The 19,461-nt window shown below is 38.1% G+C and overlaps 1 long non-coding RNA gene across 1 annotated transcript; it reads left to right on the forward strand.

The window, feature by feature from the left end:
• The first annotated feature begins 4,756 nt into the window (after window positions 1-4,756).
• LOC139604727 (uncharacterized) lies at window positions 4,757-18,544 on the forward strand. The gene is made up of 3 exons (XR_011684080.1): window positions 4,757-5,219; window positions 8,267-8,413; window positions 12,559-18,544. It is a non-coding gene; the product is annotated as an uncharacterized lncRNA (long non-coding RNA).
• The last annotated feature ends 917 nt before the right edge of the window (window positions 18,545-19,461 follow it).

Consider the following 19,461-nt stretch of genomic DNA (forward strand, 5'->3'; position numbering starts at 1 on the left):
TAATACACAGTATATTTTTAAATTGTAAACTATTGCATGTTTTAATGATGCAAACAATGGAGAGACCAAATAAGCTAAAAGAGCTAACACATTTATCTCTACATTCTGCCATCTGTTTGAAACTGCTGATGTAATTCCAGTTTTAAATTACATTAGATCCTGCCTTCTGGACCCCTTTCCCTTTACTCTTTTTCTTTTTTTTTCTTTTATTTAAGCCTTTAGAGAAAGCAGTGCCTTCAGGTTGTTGACTACATAATAAGAAACTGTGTCTTTGACTGTTTTCAATCTAGACTTAAATTTAGGTTTCCTGGACAAAGAGGTACAGTGAAATAATAGCTTTATTTCCAAAAGATGAAATTATTCTCTGTGTACAATTTGATGAGATCTGTTTTCAGCAATAATGCTAGCAACCAGCAGATTTGTTTATACTGAAGAAACAGCAAAGATTAAGGTTTGCGGTCTTGCATATTCTATTGTCTAATGATGGAATTCCAGTTTAATCTCTGTGCTTATGCTTCAGAATTAGTTGAATTTCTTTTATGTAACCTCTTCCCCTTATTTTATTGGCTCAGTTAACAAACTTTTATTTATTTTTCTTAGCAATTCCTTTGCCTTTTCAGTGCACAGTGGCAACTCTCCATTTCTCTCTTCTTCTGGCATCTTGTGGCTCAAATCACTTATTTGTCTGGATCTGATACTAATGTTGATATTTTAAGGATTTGCTTACAAGCATGTTGGTCAGGGTCTCTCTTCAGCATTACCTATTAAACACATAGCCTGATTTTTGCACAGTTATTTAAATAACTTGAAAATTCAGACTTTAAAACATTTGCATCACATAAATGATTGTATTTTGGTTTACAATTAATTTTTTTAAAAAATTTTACTTTGTTTATATTCATTATATACCCACAGAATATAGAAGGACTAGAGAAGGACTTTGGAGAGAAGTTAGAGTTCTATGCTAAAAAAGTTCTCAAACTCCTCACATTTGGATTGATTTTAAAAAAAGATATCACATAATTAAAAATCAAGAAAAAATGCATTTCAAGGTACATTTTATTCATCATAGCAAAGAAATTTTTCATAAGCATATTTTCAAAAGTCATGATAACATTTTAAGAAATTGTACAGATTTTAAGAGGATTGGAACAATTTACCCACTTAGAATTTCCAAACCATACCAGGCAAAAGTCTAAAGAAAATGTTGAAATAGATTGGTTTGATTATGATAATTTTCTAGAAAGTTCAGATTGTTAATGAAAATTACTTTCATTACAATATTTGCCTAGATTTAATTTAGAAAATTCTTTAAAATTAAATGAAATTTGCTTTGGAAGGGAAACTGACACTGGCTTCATTTTGAATTCAAACATATGATTTTATCTTTCACTATCTGACTTAAAATGTAGAAAAAATGTTATTAATAAAATTTAGAAAATTTACTTAATATGAAATACGAGTCCTCTTAAAGAATGGTGTCTAGGAGCTGTAACTGTTGTCTTACACAAATCATAAATATTATCGTTGAACCAGATTCCAGAATGGTAGCAATGATAGTGCATCAGTCACTGATCCACACCAGTTTCTGGTGAGGAACCTTGACCAAAGCTTCAAAATTCCTAAAGCACTGCTACCTATAAAATATACACAGTCAGTCACTATGACTTCAGTTATCATCATGCTCAATGACAACAAAAGTCTGGTGATTGAATTGCAACAAACTTAGTATAGGCATTCTGCATTTCCTCTCCAGACACTGAAGCCAATGGTTAAACTTAAAGTGGTGGCCTGCTGCTGGGAATATGGATGACTCCCTTGATCCTTTGTCTAGGCTGGCCATGACCAGTGGTCAAAATCTGAAACAGGTACATTCAGTATAATATTCCCTCTCACTCCAGCATTGCTAACCTAGGTTGGATGGATATGGAAAAAGCAGGTTCCTATCAATTTTTGAGTCAAGCATTAAAGTGTTCAATTCTGGATTTTCAAAGATTTCTGGATTTTCATGGTATAAAACCATGTAAACCATTTAATCATATTTTCATATGAGACTATGTTCTATGATGATTCATCTTGCTATGAAAAATAAGTGCATAGAAGTTAAACCACAGATGTCCAGGTATGGTAAAACAAATCTGTATTTTAAATAGATCTGAAACTGATATCACAGATTCATAGAATCATAAAATGGCTTGGGTTGGAAGGGACTTTAAAGATTATAGAGTTCCAAATCAGAATCCCTGGGCAGGTATGTTCAGGGCCCTGTTCAACCTAGCCTTGAACACTTCCAGGGTTGGGGCATCCACAATTTATTTGGACAAGATGTTCCAGTGCCTCACCACCCTATAAGCAAAGAATTTCTTCCTATCACCTAGCTGAAGTATCTCCTCTTTTAGTTTAAAAACTGTTCCTCTTGTCCTATTACTATCTGCTAACATAAAAAGATACTCTTCCTCCTTTTCTAAGTGACCTAAGTACTGTCAGGCCCCACTGAGGTCTCCCTGGAGCCTCTTCGACAGGCTGAACAACCCCAACTCTCATCCTGTCTTCACAGGACAGGTGCTCCAGCCCTGTGAACCTTTTTGGCCCCCTCCTCTGGACCTGGTCCAACAGGTCCACATCTTTCCTGGGATGAGGACCCTGGAGGTGGATGCAGGACTCCAGGCGGGGTCTCATAAGGGCAGAGTAGAGGGTCAAAAACACCTCCCTCGACCTCCTGGCCAAATATTATCAGTTAAAACTGGTAATGTGGGTTGTATCAGCCTTCCATAGACACACAGAGAGTGACACACATCAGAGAAGGGAGTGTGGATTTTCTGCTTACAAAAATACTGCTGACTTATGGAGCCTGAGCAGTGTTTCCCAAACAAAGAATTGACTCCACCCCAGCCTACAAAGAAAAAATAATTGAAGTCACATTATTTCTTCAAATACTCACGATTCCAAATATTTGGTAACCAGCTGCCTGTTGTGGTAATGCTCCTGCTTCTGCACAGAATTTGTATTCTAGACCTACATAAAATTAGTATACAAAATGAACTGAGTGATTTGTTGGAAGAAGTTTTTGTTGTGAAAATGTAATGAATATTTCATAGTTCAAATTCAAAGCAACTATAAAATATCAAGTTTTGCTCTGATGCATAAAAACAATTCATCATAACTGTTAAATACAAACCATATTCACTCATGGTATGAACCATAAATATGACAAGAGGTCCCAGAAAGTTGTAGTTATGGTTAAGAAGGAGTCTGCAGTGAATACAGTAAAATTCCTCCCAAACATTTTAAATAATGCTGTGTTTCCTGATGATAGATTGCATTTCATCTGCATCGAGACTTACAAATCAGTCAGGGTCACTAAAACTCAACTTTTTTCACTGCATCCCTAAAACAGTGTTGTCCTCGGTTTCCTCCCAAAATCTGTCCCAAACCAGGACAAATATAGCATTCAAGTATATACAAGAATTTATTTTAAAAGTCAAAGAATATGATCTGCCAAGTCCTGTGCCAGTTTATTTGCAAGAAACTCTGAACATTTTACCCCATGTGCACACTAGGCCTTTCATCACAGTTCCTGGTCTTACGGAGACACTTTCAAAATGACAGGTCTCATGGAAGTCAAAGGAATTGTTAGTAAATTGAAATGTAACACTAATACCATGGACTGTATTTCCCCTGGAGTAAAATATATGTTGTTGTTCTTGAGAGCTATGCTGTTGAAAACATCTGATACTTCTTGAGCACAGCAGTGCATGAGTCCATATGATAGCAAGACTGATTTTTAAACTGCATGAATAAAATTTATGTGAACAATTAATTTATTTAGTGATACTGACATCGTACATTTTTCTGCAGTTCTTTTCTTACTATTGATTTATAGAACTGCATTTCTTGAGTGGAGGCATCTGCAGTAGCTGGATGGATGGATGGTGGCCTGCTATAGGCTCTGTAGAACAGTGCTACAATCTCTGTTGTTTTACAGAAAAGTCTCTGACTGTGGCATCCTCTCTTAAAGGATTGAGCTGCCTGATTTGGACATACAGTGTAAAACTTTGGACAAAGAGCAGAAATGCTGTGGTTGCTGTGGTGCTTTAGAGATATAATAGAAGTGACGCTTATAGGGAGGATGAGTCTTTCAAAAAGCCAAGATTCCAGCCTAAAATTCCAATCAGAAACCTTCAAAAAAATCAACCCACTATGAAGCACAAACATGAAACATTGTTCCTATTACTGAATGAATATACTAATTTCCAAAGTGCATATGCCTGAATGTATTTACTTTAGAGGCAAGCTTTCAAAAACTCTTTGCGTATACAGCTTGATTCCAGCATTAATACAATTTGCAATGAGCTAGCTAATGAGCTTCTGGTTTTGAACAACTTGACTCTATTTATGAAAGATTAGACCCACTGAGAATCGCATTATTCTTTTTTCATAAAGTATTTGAATCTAGCTACTGTAAGGTTGCAAAATCCTGCAGAACAGTCAGATTCAGAGATTATTTAATCAGTAATAAAATGTCATTGTAGGCAGCATAGCAGTACTTCCTAAATCCCCCGATGCATGGTCGGCTTATTTCATTAGAATCTGTGCTGGCTGTTCTCCAAAGATGCAGAACTAATGCTATCTGCAATTATCGGATTCTGTTAAGCACAGAGCATTCGACAGTTACAGTGTTAATGAATGAAGGATAGCTAAGCAAGCCTCTAATCCATTGCTCATTGTTTAAAAAAAAATTAGAGCCCAGCCCTATCATACTCAGTTATAATATGACTCAAATCAGCAGAATAAATAGCTCTGCACCTTTTCTCCCTGTGAGGCAAATGTAATGCATTGCTTGCTATTTTACAAATGAGAGGCTTTTTACTGAGAAATCCTTTGCTGAGAAATAAGTAAGATGTAAAGTTTTTTAACAAGAAAGGGTATGATATCTACCTATCATGGTCATATTCCTGCCTCTCGCAAAAATAATCTATTGATAGGAAAAGGAGAAACTAATCTAGTCTGTCACTAGAAATATCAGTGCCTTTTAATTAGCCCTCAGCAATCGTAAGTTATCATGGTGTGTATTGCACTGTGTTGATAAAGCTGTGAGGGGAAAAGACTGCAGCTAATAACTAGCTCTAAGTTCAGAATTGCAGCATGTTCCGTGAAGCTTCTGGATATTGGCACTTTCCAAGAGTGATGGAGATATGGGTCCCCTGGCAGAGAAAAAGGTGAGCTTGTGTGTAACTGGATCATGGCAAAAGACTTAAAATTTGCATTTGTAATTGCCTAATATTTGTAATTCCTAATATTTGTATTTGTATTTTTTGTAAATGTACACATTATATATTGTCAAATTTAAAATAAAAATATTAGTAATTCAAATACTTTCCTTAAGAAAAAGAGCTGAAAACTATATTTTGGAGTATATATAGCTACTAAAAGAATTTAATTCTCTTGGGAAACAAAAGCTCCATGTGGCATTTTTTTTTACAATGCATCTCTTAACCAGACAATACTACTATTGATCAATCAAATTTAAAATATTTGTATGTTTCAAATTACATCACCATCATTAATTCTGATAGTGACAGCTAAGTTTGGCTGTGTAATGAAGCAGTCTGGTGATAAAACACAGTGGAAAAACAATGTATGTATCCTGAATATGTCCTTTTCCTGTATCTGCAGTCCATCAACCCCAATTACTCTGCTCTTTTTCCACTGATTAACAGCAGCCACAGAGAATGATATCAAAAGTGAACAGTTTGGTTACTTTTCCCCTGCAATGTCATGGTCTCCATCCTGCTGTTATCTGCTAACTGAAAACACTTTAGGCTAAAATGGGAAAACAGTTGTAGAAACCTACAAGGCAGGACACAGGTATGGCCATTAAGTGCTGTGGCTGGTTCTCATGGATGAGAAAAATAGTTATATTGTCTCACATTTACATTGGCAGCAGACTTTGGACAGCCAAAGTTGTCCTGCACAGGAACCAAAACCCTTGTCATGGAGATGCATAATTGGCAGGGCCATTGGTGTCCTGGAGGGTTCCCAGCACACCCCTGCCCCAGGCCCTGGCACCCCAGAACCTGCCTGGGCCCTTCAGCCCCTGTCTGAGCTCCCATCCCACAGTGTCCAGGAAGGGTGTTGTGGTTTAGGAATGCTAATCTCCAGTTTAGTGCTCCCACTGAGACTCTCCCAACCATGTGTTACTTTTTTTGTCCCCTTCCCTCTCCCCTCTGCATCAGGCTGGAGAGGGGAATTAGAGGCACAAAAGGTGAAGATCAGATAGAAACAGATTACTTGAGGTAAGAGAAGTTTACAGGAAATAGCAATGAGATAAGAAAAGGGATAGCTAGTACCAGTATTAGTAACTAAAGTGTACAGAAGAGAGTGATTCACATGCCAAATGCTCCCTGAAGAGCCCGACCTGACCACTGGTGCCACCCAAACTCTCCTTCTGGCTCAGAACTGGGCCTACCCAGCTGCTCTCCCCAACTCAGAACCGGCAGCAGCCCAGCGCTCCTTCTGCCATGCTTACTCAACCAGAAGAGACTCCCTCCTTCCCACCTCTGGTAATCAGGTGGCACAGAACAACCTCCAGGTCTTAGCCATGCCCCTTCCTGCAAAAATGGGCTCTCTCCTGGCCAGAACCGGGACCCAGGGTGTGCAGGGCTGGTCTGGGGCTGCTGCTGGCACCCAGGTTGCTGAGGAGCCCTGAAGGCAAGAGGCATACACAGGGCAGGGCCGCTCACCAGGGTTTGGCCTGGCAGGGAAAGCCCTTCTCCCTTCAAAAAGAAATGCAAAAGAGCAAGGCTGCACCACAAGGGAGGAAAAGGCAAAATGCGAGGGTGATGGTGGCCCCCTGTAGTGAGCACAGTGCAGTCCTGCAGTGCCTGGCCTGGCTGAGCAGAGTGCTGATAACAGGTTCATGGACAGGCACATGTACAGCAAAACCTGAACCACATCTATGCAGGAGACACAACCAGAAACAAGGCTGCAGCATGGTCCAGGGTCTATCCTGGAGTCAGCTGTGCCTGTGGAAGGAATGAAGAACAGGGCTTGAGTTTAGATGGAGCTCTTTAGCCCATGGGCTGAGGATGCTGATGAAAGTTTCAGGCCAGGCTGGACAGCGCCATTGAGGCCTATTGGTACACTCAGAGCTCTGACAGATAAGCTGCTCCAAATATTAGAAAAATGTCTGTGATTTGTTATGAAAGATATGCTTGGTAATGATTACGATACCATATTTATGGTATACCATGCTTGGTAATGATTATAATACCATATTTATCCTCACTTTAATAAATTGAAACATCAAGAAGTTACGAAACCAGTTGTTTTGAGGAATTTTTTTTAGATTGTTTTAAATGGTGCTTATAAAGCTGAATAACTTCCCTAAGTGGACACCAAACAAAATGTGAGTTTTACTATGATGGGATTTTTTTCTAAAGTCATATATTCATATGGAGAAAAGTCTGGTAGCTCAGTGATCACAGGCCAGCCCTGAAATTTAAATATTCTTTTTCTGGATTTTTTGCATTTTACCCATGCAGATTGCCGTGACTCAGGCTGTAGCTTTGGACAGCTGGCCCTGGAAACCATGGCCACAAAAGGAACTTCAGACTATCCCTAACCAAACATGACATGCAAATTTTTGTGGGATGAGAATCACTCTCTATAAATATAATAGCAAATAAGAATTCTGGATGTTGTGTTGTGGCATTAAGGGGATATGTGAGGAAATGTGTAGCTCCAAAAGTAGTTGCCTTTTGTCCCATTAACTAGCTCTTAAAAACACAGATGTCCCTCTTGCAATAGTACTTCAGATAGTACAATGATTTCAGCTACAGTTACAAGGCCCAAATATGAAGGAGGCATCTTTAATTTCCTCAAAACTAAGAACTGAGAAGAACAAAACTTATTTAAAGAGAAGTTCCCCACTGAAGCATTAGTATCCATTTGCAAGAGTCATCTGATTTAGTGTTCTTGCTTTCTTCCACACTTTGGAATTGGACATCTAAGTCTCTGATATGGCCAAAGTTTGCTTTTTTCCACATGTGATACTGTTTACAGAATAGAGAATTTAGAAGTCACCTGTAGTTTGTTACATGGCCTGAATCATCAAAAATTTTCTTTCATGAAAGAGTGTACTCTGGCTTTTCAATTTTTAAAATAGTTTAATACTTCACTGACTATTTTTGTATCTAAAGATATAAAAATAACAATAATAAAATAAAATGGTTTTAAGCTGAAAAACTCTTATTGACTTTTCTAGCTCAGGCAATTCTTCTTGGGAACTAACATAAAGCAGCGGAACCTGGAAAAGTCAGCCATTCACTGGAAGGGGCCAGATGGAAGGGGTCCTATGGAAAGATGATGATATGTGCCATCTGCTGGGACCCCACTGCTAGAACATTCTGAGGTAAAGATTGGTGGTCACAGAATCTGCCTGAAACTGCATCTTATTAAATCAAAAGTAATCTTATCAAATTGTAGCAATAAACATCAACCAGCAAAGATAGTCTGAGCAAGTCCTTCATCCTCATAGACAGCTTGAGGTTCAAAGATTGTGGCCTGGAAACCACCACATTTCTCTGAAGGTTCAACACATCTTTTGTTATTCAGCTTCTCTCATTTTTAGCCAGAGTAGTATCAGAAATGACATTTTCTTCCTTTCTGAAAAGTAGAGACAGATTTCCCTAATTCCACACAGATATTGCAGTTGTCTTTTTTCAACCTTGAGATACATAATTGAAATTGTTTGATAATCAAAATATTTCAATGAATATGTGATTCAGATTGATGTTCATGTTGTTTTATTTTTACTAGCCAATTCACTGGATTAAAGAGAAATGCATGAAAGGAATTCAATAGAGTAATTTTACCCAAAAACTTTACTTGATGATATATGTTAAATCAGGTATCACAGAGAAACTTACAATTTCATCCAGGCAACCAGAGCAGCTCAAATTTTTTAGCTATCAAAAATAGTGTATACACAGTATACTATGCTAAAAGTGATTTCCAGAAATGATCTGTAGAAGTCAGTGCCTTTGAAAAAATCTTAACCTTTCTGAGGTAACTAAGACACTGACTGCACTTATAAATTGCATAATTTCGCTACTTTTGGAAGCTGTTCTAAATTGTATCTGCTATTAATGATTTGTTTATATTCTTCTTGAAGTTATTGATGCTTTAAAGACTTATCTAAAGCACAGTTTTTGCTGGTTGAATTAAAAGCCCTTAAATGTATTTTCTTGGATTTTCAGAAAGAGTTTTTATTCTGCATGCCAGTGCTGCAGTTGCAGGTTTTGATGAAGTTGTCGTGAAACAGCATCAATTGTTTTGCTGATATCAGTCAATTATTTCTACATTTTTGTTCCCTGCATATTTTGTGTTTCTCATCACAAGACCAGCCAGCTTTGCTTTTAGGAGGTTTATTCTTTGTAAGTCTAGTAATACTTATCATTAATGATTCCACTGCTGTTTGGGGACTGGGAAAAGATTCTCTAGGAGACCTGTGTGTAGCTGCCTACATCTTCCTGGGAGCCTCTTTGCACAGGTGGGGTTAGAGGAAATTCAGAAACCCACCAGGAAGGTCCCTTCATGACACACAGGCCCCAGAGCAATTCTCAACAGAGGAAAGACTTTGCTGTAGAGGCTGTCTTATTCTTTTTCATCTGGCAGTGAATATTTTGGCTTGTACCAAAAGCATAAATCTTCTTTGCGCAACATGGATCATCAACTCAGAAAGGAATTTACGGTAGCCTCTGGAGAAAGTTTTTCTGTCAGTGACAAAAGGCAAAGCAGCTGGACAGACAGACTGTGCTAAGACCATTTGCTAAGCTCTAACTTAGCACTGTCTCCATGACAGCCTTAGTTGGAGCAAATGTTCAGGTCCTACTGCTCAAACAACAGTGAGCAAAGGCAGAATGAAACAACACAATAAAAGCACCACAACTATAACTCTGCATTTGACTTCCTGTAAAAACTTGTACAAACCCTATTATGAATTCTGTACTTGATGAAGCTGGGACAGCTGTTCCATCTGCAAACTAATTGGATCAAATAGGAAGGAAATTTTGCCAGAGTGAAAATTAGACTTATATTTTAGAGGCTGAAAAGTCTAAGTACCTCAAAATACTGTATTTATCTCAATTTCACAACACAGTGAATCAAACTGCTGACTTCCACGCATGCTTATGCCACAGAAAGTACAGGATTTCTGCATTAATGAGGAAACTGGACTTTCACAGAAGTATATAAAGATGAGTTTACTTAGAATACACAGCCTGCTGAGTCAATGATGCCTAACATGAGATATAACACTGCTTACAATAGTGAGACAAATATGTGAAACTTTGTGTTGGATGGAGGAATGATCAATGAGAAAGAATGATTGAGAGTCCACATTAAAATTTCAAATCACCCCAGTTTAGAAAAAAGTTCAGGGAATGTTCTGTCAAAGAGAAAATCAGAATGGGCACCCATTACATGGCAGATAAACCATCTCAAAGTAGGCATTTTACTTATTATAACCCATATAGAATTACATCAATCCCATTAAAGTATTTCACATAATGCCTGCTGCTTCATACAATGTACTGGTATTTCATTTTAGAGCAGCAGCTATATCCACTGGGTTTGCAGGCAAGCTTATTTTCCAGCTGCTGGTGGAAAATATTTCTGCTGAACCCCCTGGTGTTTTTCCAGGCATCTTATTGCTAAGGCTAAACCAAATACATACTATCTACTACTTTACCTTGTGTTTAGCTGAGGCATTAAACATAGTATTACACTGTACTCTTGCAAACTTCATAGACTGAAGGATTTAAGATTAAATGATAGGCTTCTCTAGAAGCCTGAGAAAATTCTTGTAGACACATTGAAAACACTTATTTTCAACAGTCAACTAAGTATCAAGGCTACTTAATGATCAAATCAAGATCTGCAGACACCACAGCCTGCACACTCTTTCTTAGAAGATTTTAATCTTTGTCCTTGTCCTTCAGTGGAGTTTCTTTCCAGAGCATCTTGGCTTAATAAACACCTTTGAAGAAGGCTTCAGCACAAATAAAAGAGTACTTGTGCAGCAATCTTGAGTTCTTATCAGCTGTATAGTGATCAGGTGAAGGAATAATTTATTTCAATCAGCAACACCTGTTTTTATAATTGCTCAAGTGATTATAATTCAATAATAAAAAGCCAATTTAACTATCTTTACTCAGATATTAACCTCTGATATACAGCATTAGAATGAAATTGCCATTGGTTAAATTCCCTTAACAATTGCTATCATACATTTATCCTATTTTGGCCTGGTTTGTTTAATATTTCTCTTGTTATTTGAGTTTTCTTTTAAGAATAAATATGTTCACACATTCTCAGTTGGAAGACCCCCACTGCTATCCATTTTCAACCATAGCTAAATATGTTTAATCTCTCAAAAGGTTCAATTATTTTAATTTTTCTTCTTAGCTATCTTTTTATGATTTGCCATTTTCAGACCAGCATTACCTTTTAAACACATAATTCAACTGGTGATTTCCTATAATACCCAGATCCATTTCTGCAAACCCCTGCTTAGCCAGGTATTCTCCCTCCATTTTTTATGCCCTTTTTCTTCCCAATCAATATAAATACTTGTGGTTGTTCTAAATGAACTGCAGCCAGTCTTTTTTTCTAGGTGTTCCTCCATTTTGTCAAGATTGTTTGTATTCCAAGCCTGCATTTCTCCATTTTTGAAGTAATTCCCAGCTTTGTGTTGCATGTTTTTTAACTTTGCAGGCTCTCCATTTCATCTTCTATATCTCTAATAAAAATATTGAATACTAAGCGGTCCAAGAGATATTTACTGCAGATCTGTTCTTAGCACAACTCATCATTCTACCTACAAAATTAATATTAATTACTTAACCACTAAGATAACACATTTCCTTCTTTTTCTTTTTGAATGAGATTTTTATTCTGAAAACAGAAGCAAAGGTAAGTCTGTGATTTCTACCATGCTACCACCACCTTCTTCCTTCAGAAATTAAATGAGGAATTTGTATTTTTAAGTTTCTGGCATTTCCCTCTCTTCTTTGGGTTCTCAAAATTAATAATAAATCTTTTTGTGACAGCCAACTGACCCAGAGTAGTCCAGAGTGGATGCTTTTTGGCATAGCTGATCTGAAAACTACCAAATATATTCTGTCAAACCTGCTCTAGTAACCTGTTTCAGTCTTTATCTCAGATCTGTTAGCCATTGGCTTGCAGCTGTGAAGAGAAAAGAAAAAAAAAAGACACAAGAAATGAAACATGCTGCTGTTCTCAGTCTCATTTACCCATTTCATTAATTATTCTCCAGCAACCAGACTGAAACTTTTTTGATCATCTGCTTTGCACTGATAGTTCACAGAAAATACAAGATATTACTCATATCTCACATAGGCATTTCTAATTTTAACTGTATGTACTTAAACTATTTTTTATGGTTGTTCTTACTAACCTGACCTGGTTTCTACCTTCTCTATGCTCTTTTTTTTTTTTTTTATCTCTTCAACTTTTGTTCTCAACATGATGGAGAATGAAGTCACTCATTTTGGACACCCAGTACTGAAAGGCATACAGTGACAGCATATTTTCCTCCTTTTGTTTCGTGATGAGAGAAGCCTTCATGCTGACAATGCATCCAACCAGCAACCAGGATTAGTGTTGTATGATCCTACAGGAAAATTACCGTGTAACTGATTTGCTCTGGCACCAACCAGGAGGGGAGGAGCCCAGCTGCCCGGGGACATCCTCATCTCCATGGTGCCACCTTCTGACTGGCACGGGACAGCCGGCTCCAGGGCTGGAGTATCCCTGCCAGGGAAAGGGATCGGCCCCTTGGGAGCACGTCGGCCTGAGGATGGGGACATGTGGGTGTGAGAGTCAAAAAGGAGCCCTTGGGAGCACGATCTGGCTTGTACACAGTGTTCTGTGATGCACACAGAACATTCTAGGGGGGTCTTCCAGCCTACTGGGCTCTAAGGCTCTAAGGCTCAAGCACTCTGCAAGTGCTGGTTGTCAGGTTTTTGTCGTGTTTGAATTACCAGAAATGAAAGAACTACCTGGAAAGTGAATATTTTAAAGTATTTTAAAATTTATTTCACAGGAAAAAAAAGCCCACCTCTGTTCATATCATTTCCAGGTTAATTTACAGTATGATGACAGCAGGACTAATAGACTAAAATGTCGCTAATAGTTTTATTTTTCATGGATGGAGAAATGGTAGAGTTGATATTGAAGACTTTCCCAGTGACTTACCACAGCTCCTAAGCACCTTATACAGAGATGAAAGCAGACACAAATCACTCTTTCATCAGTATGAAATGTATGTCTTGTGCTTTTGGCTTAATTTCTTTGTCCCTTTTCTCTTTTTATTTCCATTTATTTAACCTTACTTATAAGTCCACAGGAGACTGCAGACCTGGGATGAATATTACACACTGACTCAAATCCTTCCTTGCTACTTGAGTCTTAGGAAGGGAAATACCACAAATACCTACTGACACAGGTATTGGAAACCAGGAGAATCTATTCATTTTTCTTACATGCTGCGGTGCTCCTCTATGTACCTGACCAAAGGGGACTCAGAAATAGGGTCCTGCCCATTAATGGGCTCTCTTGCTTATTGATGACTCAAAGCTTTAAGGCAGATATGCTGAAGATTCATAAGGAAAATATAACCTGTCTCAGTCTACCTTGACTTCTAATACTCCTCAAAATGTTAGGATTACTGGATTAACTTTAGGAAAAATCATTAGAGTATTATACCTCTAGCACTCCTAAATGTTTTGCTGAGAAGCTTAAAAATAATTAAAAGTATAAAAATGAACAGATATGTCCCTAAGATAATGTGGGGAAAAGAATCTGATGGAAGAGTTACTCTTCAGAGAAACTGTTCCTCTTCATAGTAGGGCTCTCTTAACTCTTCTGAAATGAATTAAAGAATATTTGAATTACAAAGCTGAATGAATTAAAGAAAAATTCCTCACATTGTATGCTGTAAAAGATAATTTTCCTCTGACCTTTCTCTTATAAGGTTTAGTTACAAATGGCTTGCTTTGAGAAATTGATACCTGATACTCTAGATGTCAATTGTTTTGTTTTGTTCTGACGTTTCAAATAATTGTGTATTGTTGCCCATTCTAAGGTCATAATGCTTACAAGGCACAAGGCTTGAAGAAACCAGGGGACTTGGGCTCTCTGTCCAACAAAACAGTGCTGCAGGGAGAATAGCCTAGCAGTAAGCAGCCTTGACAAATTCTAAAAAATTAAAACTATTCAAGAGGCTTTTCTTTTTGTTCATTTGCCTAGTTTTAAAATGATATTCTCAGTGGAGATATCTGGAACACCGCCTGTTTGCATCTACATGAGGCAAAAATTCTGTCATATTATTTCAACAGAGTTGAATCTGATTGAACAGGAAAGGTACTTTGGTATATGACTTAATCAAATATATTTGGTTTTTTTTGGCTATGACTATATTATCTTCCCCTCCATAGAGAGCTGTCCAAAGCTGCCATTTTGGGAATATTGCAACACATTATTGTGGAGCACATAAAGAATATATTTTCAATCGTATGGCATTGTGGGGTTTTTTTGTTGTTTTCTCCAGGTCAGTTGCTAACTTTGCTCAGTAATAGATCAGTGAAAGTACACGAACAGGGTGCATAGCAAAACATTCCTGCACAGGTTTACTCACACAAGGTTTCTTTGTCTTACAGTCAATCTGTAAAGAAAGAGAAAATGGTTTATTATGAAGCTAAATAGAGATGATTTCATGGTTCCCAAAAATATGATTTTTACCATGTGTGTTTTTTTCTTGAAGAGAGTGCCAAGGTCTTCAGCAAAAATACATTTGTAAGCTTCTCTTAAAGAATAAGTAAAGAAATCAACCCAGAAATACTGTTGTTTCTGCTCAGAAACTTGCTGAGTTTTCCAGGTCACAGAAGACCATTTCCTGTCAGTACAAGAAGAGAGCTAAACCACTGATTTGTTTATGGGTGAATAAAAATACTATGGCTGTAAAGAGCTTTGCTTGTGGCAAGAGGGGGAATGGGGGAAGTCCGGGAGTTGCTGGGGATTTTTTCTCCTTCTAAAATAAAATCATGGTATTTATGTGCTTGTTTCACCAGTAAGTAACTGCCTTTAGTACACCTTCAGGTTTTGGAATAAAATCCTGCTTTAATAACTGTTACCTGTCCACTGTAACAAAGTGGTTACAGAAGCAATTATTTATAACCAGATTTAGACTTCATTTGCTGAGATCTGAGCTGTCTCTTTGACTTCCCTAAGCAGGGAAAACATAAAATCTTGAGCTTCAGATCCCTTCACATGCAGATTATGGGACAGTTGTCACCTTTGGGATTTGCAGAGGGCTCCTAGGAAAGATAGTGCTTTGGCTTTAGGAAGCTGTGTTTCCAGGTTTTAAGAAGCTTCATAGTTTTCAGCTGTAGATGGAAGGAGAGTAGAAATGTGGCTGTATGGGTATGCCTGGAACCTTTACTTTTCCCATCACATAAAGGATACTGGTTTAGTTGTGGTTTAGTTATGTACATTATGGAAGGACTAGACCTACTTGATAATATGTCCCTGTAAACATCAAAGAAAAATATACTGGTCCTAAATAGGGCATTGATATAGCAATTGTAATCTGAAATGAGACATCAGTCCGAGTCAGTTTGTGGGGTTTTGTGCATGGATTTAAAAGAAAGAAAAAAGCTGAGATGCAGGAATGATTAATGGAAGTTAATCCAGAAATGTTGCCTTGCAGCATTCTAAGCAAGAAGAGAGGACTGATTCAGCCTCTGCAGTTTTGTATGCAAATTGCTCTTGCAAAGGAAGGGAGATTGCTTTTGACAACTTGACTCTAGCAGTGCTGCAAGGCACCTAGAACGGTCCTACTTTCTATTTCCTCCAGTTCCTTATATTCCTTGAGGTGTTGATAATGAAAGACTCATGCCCAAACTGAATGCAGCTCATGTTGACAGAGACAGCAAATACACATGGTAGCTTTCATATTTCTCTGTCAAATCGTTTGACTTTTTTTCATGCCTTTTCCATAGGGCAAACTGTGAAACAACATATAATTTCTGTTACCTGTTTGAGATTTCAGCAGTGGGGTTACAAAAAATGTGCAAGACTCCAGAAAAATATTCAGAAAATGGTGTTTGAATGATCTTTGAACTCTCTTTAAGCTTCAAAGGAACTGCCACACTTTCTCTGTAACCTCAGTAATTGCTGATTAAAAAAAAAAAAAGCAGATTTGAGAAAGAAATCATGCAATCTAGAAACATACTTTCCATCTGTGTATTGAGGCTGAAATCCAAAATAGGCCAGCTGGTCATAGCACAGCTCACATATTCACAGTATCTGTCCTCTGAATAAGTCATTTCATCATAAACTGTGGAAAGCAAAAAGCAGAGTCTTAGCTTCTCTGATTTTTTCCCCCTCTATTTGACACTCAAAGGACTGGCAGACACTAAAAGATTCCTCTCTGATGTTAAATTTGATATCGTCATTGCATTTTATTTGCTGCTCAAATATGTCTTTTTAAAACCGTGTGATCCAGGATGTGGAGTGGAATGTTTGTTGTGGCAAATGCCTCTCTTCATTGGAGCAGTTTGGTCTGGCAGTGCTCCCAGTTGCTGTAGATTTAGCAAGTAAGTTGTGCACAAACCCTTGATTTTTGTTCTTGCTTTTTGTGGCACTCTACATCTTAAGAACTCCTGCAGTTTTTGGAACTAGGATGTAGTGTCTTTCAGTATCTACATTTTATATCTAATCAACAGGGACTGCTCCTAGCAAACTAGAAATTCCTCTTAAAGCAATGGAAAATCTCTCCTTTATTTCCCTCCTCATCACTGATTTTGCTATGGGGAGCAGACACTCTGCTCAGGGGTTGCAACCTTCCCTGCTCCTTCCCTGGGCTGGAATGGTTTGAACCAGTGCTTGTCACTCTGTTCTGAAAGCTTTTAGATAAAAAAATGGAGATGATGTGTCAGGTGAGGGAGGAGGGATGAAAGGTAAAAACTGTAGTAGTAGTACTGCAGGATCATGAAAGGGAAGTTAGTCACAGTAGTTTATGAAGAAATCTAAATCAGTTTTGACCAGACACAATGGATAGGGAGTCAGTGACCAAGCTCTATCTGAAATATAACCACTGAAGGAAAATTACACCTGAAGGAAAATTACACATTCTGCTGCTTTACTATTTTTTCTGATTTTACATTCTTCAAGTATGAATAATCTGGACAGACTGTGTTTAAAGTGCTTTCTCTACCTAATGGCCAAACTTTTTGGCTACTTCAGTGACGAAAAGCATGAAGCTGCTGTCTGCAGCAAATGGATATTAGGTTGGGGGTGGGAACATGTGCAAAAGAATGCCTACTTTCACAAAAGTAATCAAAACCCTTTCTGCATGTATAGTGCAATTTCCATGCACCCATATTATGCCTCCATGCCTAAATAACTACAGCACAGCCTTACCCTGGGCACTCAGAAGAACACCATTATGCTTTGTAATTGCAGCTGTGTGTTAATAGGATTCCTTCTCCTCATTAAAAATGGTGTTCACTCTAATTGTATGGCCTTTTCTGTACTCTATAAAGGACATCAACTTGTTCCATTAACTTTTTTTTCTTTTTAATAAGAGAATGTCTCCTTTGGTGATTAATTGCAAAAGTGCATTTATTTGATGCAGATTTACTGGCATTACAGAATCACTTAGAAAGAGCATTATAGAATCACTTAGGAACCTTTGGAGGTCTCTAGTCCAATACCCAACTTTAGCAGGACTGTCTCCAAAAATAGAGCAGGTTGTTTAGGGCCTTGTCCATGAGCATTTGAATATCTCCAAGGATTAAGGTTCTACATCCTTTCTAGGCTACCTGATCCTGTGCTTGACTCTTCACCATGCAGACTTTTTTTTTCCTAAATCTAGTTGAGATTTCCCTTGTTGCAACTGGTGTCCATTGCCTTTTGTCTTATTATTATGCATCTCCAAAAAGAGTCTGTCTTCTCTATAACAACTCATTACTTATTTATGCTGCAATTGTTTACAGAGCTGCATGAATGGCTGCTGAAGAGACACAGATACTCTGAAAAGCTGTCAGCCTGAAATAAACAAAATCAGAACCTGCTGGGCAGAGGCTTCTGCAGGTCAGGAAAGAGGTACAGCTGGTCTGAGCAGCCAAATGAAGTGGTGATGGTCTTACCTGGGAATACAAAAAGAAAGCTGGTATAGCTACCAGCCATGCTTCTCTATGGCTCTGCTTGCTCACAATTAGACAAAATATTCCCTTGTGCTTGTTGTGTGAGAATTGTCTCACTAGTCCCACATAATAGCTTTTCCAAAAGGTAGCAAATAGTAACTTGGAAAAACTTGGTCCTTAATGAACCCTGATGGTTCATTATGAACCTTCATAATGAAGGTCTTACTGGGAGTCTAGAAGGGCTCCTTCTCTTCTGTGTGGTTTTGGGTGGGTTTTTCCTTAGTGAAAATAAATGCAATTGTTCAAAACAATTGGAAATGTGTGTGAGCTGTACTTGTCCATTTCATTTGTTCTTAACCCATGGTGGACACACCGGAGCACATCCTGCCCACCGCACTGCTCACTCCACCTGGGCAGGCATGTCCTGTGCTAGTTCTAATGTGAAAACTAGAGAAGAGTGAAAGTCCCTCCTTTGGACTTTATACCTCCTTGTGGTACAAAGTTTCACACAGGGTTGGTGTTGGTACTGGACAACTGATTCCTGAGATAAGGTCTGAGGTCTGAGTCTCTCTGGAATGCAGGTGGAACAGAGGTCTCTGTGCATTCTCCCATATCTCCGGTCTCAGTCTCTGTGGTCTGGCTCATATTGTGCTCCTTCCTCATTCATACCTCCATGGCAAGATACGTGCTACAAGCACCTCCTAGATCAGCACCAGAATGAGCAGCTCTGTGCAAATGCATTTCATATATTTCAAACTCCCAGTGAGATCAGGTGGCGTATTCAAGCAAAGTTGGCAGTCTTTTCATATTTACTTGGATGATAATATGTACAATAGATTCTGCTTCCTATCAGAGAAATTGTTTGTTCAAATCTGGTTGTGTGTGAGTGCTCAGGCACAAACAATTGCTGCCATTCATGCAGGATTAGGTGTGGTTTATATCCTACCAGATTTGTTTATTTGTGGTGTGGTTCCATTCTTAAAGATGCCTGTTTATTGAGGTCTGTGCTTAATTCTTTACCTCTTTACCTACTCATATACTTCACTTTACTCAGTTAAGTAATACTGTTGAAGTTTAGCATGAATCTGTAGATTGAGGTCTGCCTCTGCATTAACTTACTGTAATGAAAATGTAAAATAACCAGAGCAAACCCCTATTCTAACTACATATACAATCAAATATGCCCTCAAGTAATTTTATCTGTAAAAGAGAAAGCAAAACATTGCAA

The sequence above is a fragment of the Agelaius tricolor genome, unplaced genomic scaffold, assembly GCF_023055355.1.
Source record: "Agelaius tricolor isolate 1412-34295 unplaced genomic scaffold, bAgeTri1.0.p SCAF_2, whole genome shotgun sequence".
Lineage (NCBI taxonomy): Eukaryota > Metazoa > Chordata > Aves > Passeriformes > Icteridae > Agelaius > Agelaius tricolor.